Here is a 6126-nt window from a genome sequence, read left to right on the forward strand (position 1 = left end):
CCTCCCGCCCCACTGGTCGCTCCCTTCCTGGGACTGGGGCGGAGCCGCCTCCAGGTGCCGTCGCGGCTCCTCGTTGCTGATCACGTGCGGGCCGGGCCGGGCCGGGCCGGGCAGGCAGCGCCGCCCCCGCGGGGCAGGGACTCCCCTCGGCACCTGCGGGGCCGCACCGCCGCCGTCCCCGCGGAGCGGCGGGGTGAGGGCTAACGCGGTGACGGGAGCAGCCCCGCTCAGCCGCGGGCCGCGGTCGGGCCTGAAGCGCGGGCTCCGGCAGCCCGGCCCCTCATAGCGGTGCCTCACGGACGGGTGAGCCCCGCACACAGCCGGCACGTCTGTCCCGGACCCGAAGTACCCCCCCGACGTCAACGCGAGATCACGTAGCCACATCCTCCTTTTCCTGCGCCTTGGCCAGTGTTCAACGTGTGACGGGACACCCCCCTGCCCACGGCAAACTCGGGAGTTCCCTCAGCCATCTCCTAAACGGGACTTAGTAGTTGAAGCCACGAGAAACTTGGCCTTTCGTAAGGCAAAGCTCAGAAACACCTGGGTCCAGCCTTCCAGGAAAGGGAAAGGGACTTTAGCGGAAAGGGCAAAAAAAGACCTGCCTTGCAGCACTCACCCCCACGGATCTGTTCAGTGGCACAGAAGACCGATGGTAATTTTGTCTTTTCAGGTATTTTGAAGAACTTTTTATAGCAGAACTGACTTTAAAGGATCAGCTTTACTATATAAGTGTTAAGAGCTTCAGTTCAGGTGTGAGACCACAGAAAACCAGGCTTTTCAAATGCATCAAAATAGAATGTACACTTTTAAACTGGTATCTGATGCAATTTGCTTGTTAAATAGATTACACACAATTAAATTATTTTAAAAGAAGACTGCAAATGCAGTGAGAGTGACAGCTGCTGCTACACCATACTGGACACTATGTGCAGACGCATTTCAAACTTTAGCATCCACTGCTATGAAATCACCGGGGCTGACCACTGCTCCCGCAATGTTCATACGTATTTTGTCAAACCCATATGTTCTTTTCTGTTTCCCAGATTTAACAGGAACAGATGCACAGATCTCAAAGAAGCTGGGGAAAAAAAAACAGTGCATGTAAGTTACATTCATAAAATCCTCCTTCATATTATGTAGGAACCACCAACACGTTCCTCTTGCCACATACACGTTTCCACGTGTGGGAATTTCTTGCTACAACTGCTATCAATGACTTCCATTGTGTCACTTCATCACAAGTCTGACTGTATCTCAAACCTGTATAATACTTGGCAACGAATGTGGCATGAGTGAAAATTAAAACCTCAGCTGTAATTTTTTTTGACAGAGTTGTAATTATTTCAGTATCAAACAAATACAGAATCATATTAACTAGGATTTGAGTACAGCTTAATCAGTCATACGGTCAGAACATGATATAACCAAATAAATTATTTGCCTGACATTAGAATTTCATGAATTAACAAAGCTGTATTTGCACTGATTATGAGAGTTCTTCCTAGGATAAACTCATTTTACTTTCTTTGGCATTTTGTATAACTCTGTGGCCCCATCTGCTGGATGGCTTTAACATAAAGGCTGGAGAAGAACATACTTTTTTGTGTACCTGCAAGTATCTCTACAAAAAGCAAGTTATTACAAGAACTTTTGGGCAAGTTGATCACGTACAATGAATGTAGAAGCTGAGTTTTTCTTGCTCTTTCTATAATAAATGGGTGGAGTTAATCATACAGCTTGGTGAGGTTCCATTTGAGACTGTTTCTAATGAACGCATCTCAATTTTCCACACTTCTGTTAGTCTTGTCATTTGGTTGTAAGCCAGACATCATCTGTCAAAACAGGATTTTGTTTATTCTTGGTTGCAGAAGTTTGAAAGACATCCTCTAAACTTAGGTGTTTATTTCATTTGCGCTTTAACACTGAAACTGAAATAAGGACCTATTTAAATTAGCCTTTGTTAAACCTGCAATGTGAGTCAGATCTTGTTTCAGAGAGCATATTTTATTGAGCTACTCAGGGGAAAAAAATCTGATTAAGTATTTTTTCATTGGAATTTACTGATTAAAGTTACTCATTGAAATCAGCTACTGGTCTAGATCTATGAACTCCTAGTGGGCTTCAGGTTCTGCTTGAAACAAGCCTGCCTGACTCTTCAGCCTTCTCTGGACTGGAGTCCTTGCTATTTATGAGTCAGTGATCAAAGAGTCCCAGGAGAGTCCTACTGCACTCCTTGCAATTTTACTATTATTGCAGATACAGTATTATACTTAGTTATTGTATTAAGGGACATGTTCTGTCTTTTGCCAGCATAGTATGTTATAAAAAGAAAGAAGGAAGAGGCTAAATAATTTCTCTTTGCAAAATGTTTTGAAACAAGAGTGTTTAGTGGCATAGTTTATGTCTGCTTCTTGAGCTAACGTATTATACCAATGTAAGCAGGCTTGTCAATGTAATTTTATTTGTACTAGAAATTTTGTTGATGCTGCTATGTCAATTACAAATATAAAATCACATCCCTAATTTCTATAGCTATGCAGAGATTTTTTCAGTCTAGTTTTGCTGGGTTTAAAATTGTCCTGGTTTCGGCTGGGATAGAGTTAATTTTCTTCCTAGTAGCTTGTATAGTGCTGTGTTTTGGATTTTAGTATGAGAATAATACTGATAACACGCTGATGTTTTGGCTGTTGCTAAGTGGTGTTTACACTGGTCAAGGACTTTTCAGCTTCCCATGCTCTGCCAAGTGCACAAGAAGCTGCCAGGGGACACAGCCAAGATTAGTTGATCCAAACTGGCCCAAGGGCTATTCCATACCATATGATGTCATGCTCAGTATAGAAACTGGGGGGAGCTGGCTGGGGGGCAGCGATCGATGCTCAGGGACGGGCTGGGCGTTGGTTGGTGGGTGGTGAGCGGTTGTATCACTCTTTTTTTTTTTCCCTTGGGTTTTGTTCCTTTCTCCCTCTCTTGTTTTCCTTCTCATTACAATTTTTTAAAATTATTATTGTTATTGTTATTATTATTATTATTTAGTTCTAATTATTAAACTGTTATTATCTCAACCCACGAGTTTTCTTACTTTTGCTCTTCCGATTCTCTTCCCCATCCCACCGTGGGGGGGGAGGGTGAGCGAGCGGCTGTGTGGTACTTAATTGTTGACTGGGGCTAAACCACAACAGAAGTTCAGAGTTATATTTCATTAATTTAGTTTTTTAAAAATCACACCTTTACCTTATTTAGTCTTTGGTCCTATTTTCAAGGAGTCACATACACACACAACACACTGAGTGAAAAACAGCTGTCATATTCATAAACTGAATATGATATTGACTTGTACCTGCTGTTTTTTGTTATATTAAAATTATAAACTATGGTGATGATTTTTGGTTTAGTTTAAAAATGAGAGAGATTCTTAAAAGATCATTATTCAGCAGAGATTAGGTGAGGAGTTGCAAAGTATTCCCTCCTCCGTCTCCCAAGAGCTGTATTTACTCTCTCTGTCTCCACCAGAAGTCTATTTTAGTGTGATTCTTCCTTGTTATCCAGTACAACAAAGACACAATCAGCGGGATTCTCACTGTAGCTCATTAGACCAGATGCTGGTTATGGGCTGTGCTGGTAGCTCATCTTGAACAAACAGCTAGAGGGCTAAATCAAATCCCTTCTGCATCATCTCCATTAGCTCATTGCCTTCAGATAACGGCAAACCTAATCAGGAGCTATTTGGGCAAATTAAATTAATGTTTGGGACCCAGTCTCACTAATAATAAAGAGCTGTCCCCAAATATCTATTTAAGTAATTACTGTTTTATTTAAAAAAAAAACCCAACTCCTGTCATGTTAGCAGCATAGTTAATTTGCCTGTGTAGAAAGGGGGAACAAATATCGCGGTGAGGGAGGGAGGTGTCTGTGGCCTGCAGAGGGCAATCTTGTTCAACAAATCCCATTTTTCATGCGGTGGCTACTCGAAGCGAAGGATGGTTTATGGAAAAGGCAATACCCTATCAGCCATACTGGGTTTTCTCATATACACAGTGTGGTTCAGATGCAGCTCTTTAGTATTACAATGCTTTCTTGTCATTTGAAATAAAAAAAAATAAAAATCTCTGTATATGCAATGCAAAGCTCTCAGAAGGTAGAAGAGGGTAAGGGGTGTGGCATTTTTCAGGACTGACAAGTGGATGACAGTCAGGTTTTCTCACTCGCGATTCTGTGCTGCATTTCCTGGACCACACAGCCTCAGCACACTGTCACTGCCCTGGGACTTCCATGTGAAGTTACACAAATCTGTATTTCTCCCCCTTCTAAAACACTGAGAATTCCAAGTGAAAAACTTTTTTTTTTTAATAACACACTATGGGAGTCACAGCTAATTTGAAACTCAAACCATGTGCACCTTGTTTTACCTAAGGATGAGTGAGTGTAAATTCTCTCAGAAATAAGTTTTTTACATCTATTCACTTTTTTTTTTTTAAAAAGATATTACATATTACCTCCCTTTAGGATTCTACCCTCATGATGTGGTGTTAATCCAAAAGCTTTCCTGCTTCTCCTCCCTTTCCTTTCAGGAAACAATCCTCCTTTTCCCTGCATCAAGGCTGGAGATAAATATTCTGTTGTATATTTAGGAAACTTACCAAAGCCTTTTCTCAAGTTCACCTTCTCAGAGACAAAGATGCATCATCCAGTTCCCCCAGCTTCTCTCCAGAGGCATATTTTCCTGCAATGGATTCTAGATTTATAAAGAAACAATGAAATAATTATTATACTGCAGAATATTGTGAGTCTTGACTCAACTTTCCTGTATGAGATTAATTATTAAATATACCTTATCCACTGGAAGGTAGAATCCTCTGCTTGAATCTCACAGGAAAACTTACAAAGAAAGAAAAAACTCCCTGAATCTTAAATTACAGGAATTGTAGATAGTTTTCCCATGAATGGGATGTGACTGCTGTATATATACTGCTGCGTAAACAGCAAGCTCAAAATGGAAAACAAGGTATGAACTTGGTAATTCAGATTTACAGCAAACTAGCGTATGAGAAGTTGGGAACTTTTCTATCATCTTGGCAAATAACTGGTTCGCATTTAAGATGACAATGAAGAATATATGAATTAACCAAACATCTCTTTACATTAGAGGCTAGTTAAAGAAGTTTATTTTGTAGGGGATCCTTTTTGAATTTGAACAGTAATAAAACACAATTGTCCAATTAAAATAGGAATGCCTTCTGAGTTATCATGACACTTTTTTTACTCTGTGGTACACAACAGGACATTCCGATTACATATGGTATACATTACTGTGTGCTACAAGTTTAGTTTAATTTTGTTTTCAAATTATTGAAGTTCATGAAAAAATCTTTCATATCTCACTCTTAGCTGCAATACAGATTTCTTTGCCTTCAATGAACAAGCTTGAAAAATTCTGTGATATTAATTGGTGCGCTTCTTAAAATTAAAAAAATACTTGACAAGTGATGAGGTCTTCACATAGATGTTTTCATCTATAGGTGTGCTGAAGTGTGATACAACAACAAATATTTTTGTCCGCTGTTTTAAAACAAAACAAAAAGCAAAAAACCAATCCCCAAATCCTTACATATCAAATGTGTGGTATAAGAATCCTTTCAAAAGCTGCAGGAATCAACCTGCATCAACCTGAATTAAGCTGATATTTTCAGTACCAGGAACAATCTTGATTATTTGGACACCATTGCAATTATCAGTGTAGAAAGCAATCCCGGAAGAAACTAAAATCCTCAACCTTTGCACATTAGCAGCAGGTATGGCCTTTACCAAGAAGGTCATTTTTCTCTTTGTGACACTCCCACTGCCACTTGCAGTGCAAAACGGCTCTAGGCAAGAGCTTAGTTCAGCACTGTTTCTTCTCATTTTCTTAGTATTTGGAGAATAGCAATAACTAAAACCAGATCCTTTAAAAATACCCATTTAAAGAAAATAGTTTTCAGGCACTGTGTCCTGATTAAATAATTTTGGCAATATTTGATTGCCCACAAATAGACGTACTGGCTACTGGAACAAATATCCAAAAGCTTCATAGCTAAATCATGGATTGGTAGCTCTGTGTCACCCACAGAGCCCTGGTTCAAATCCAAGCCT

This window comes from Ciconia boyciana, chromosome 16, assembly GCF_034638445.1.
Source record: "Ciconia boyciana chromosome 16, ASM3463844v1, whole genome shotgun sequence".
NCBI classification, from domain to species: domain Eukaryota; kingdom Metazoa; phylum Chordata; class Aves; order Ciconiiformes; family Ciconiidae; genus Ciconia; species Ciconia boyciana.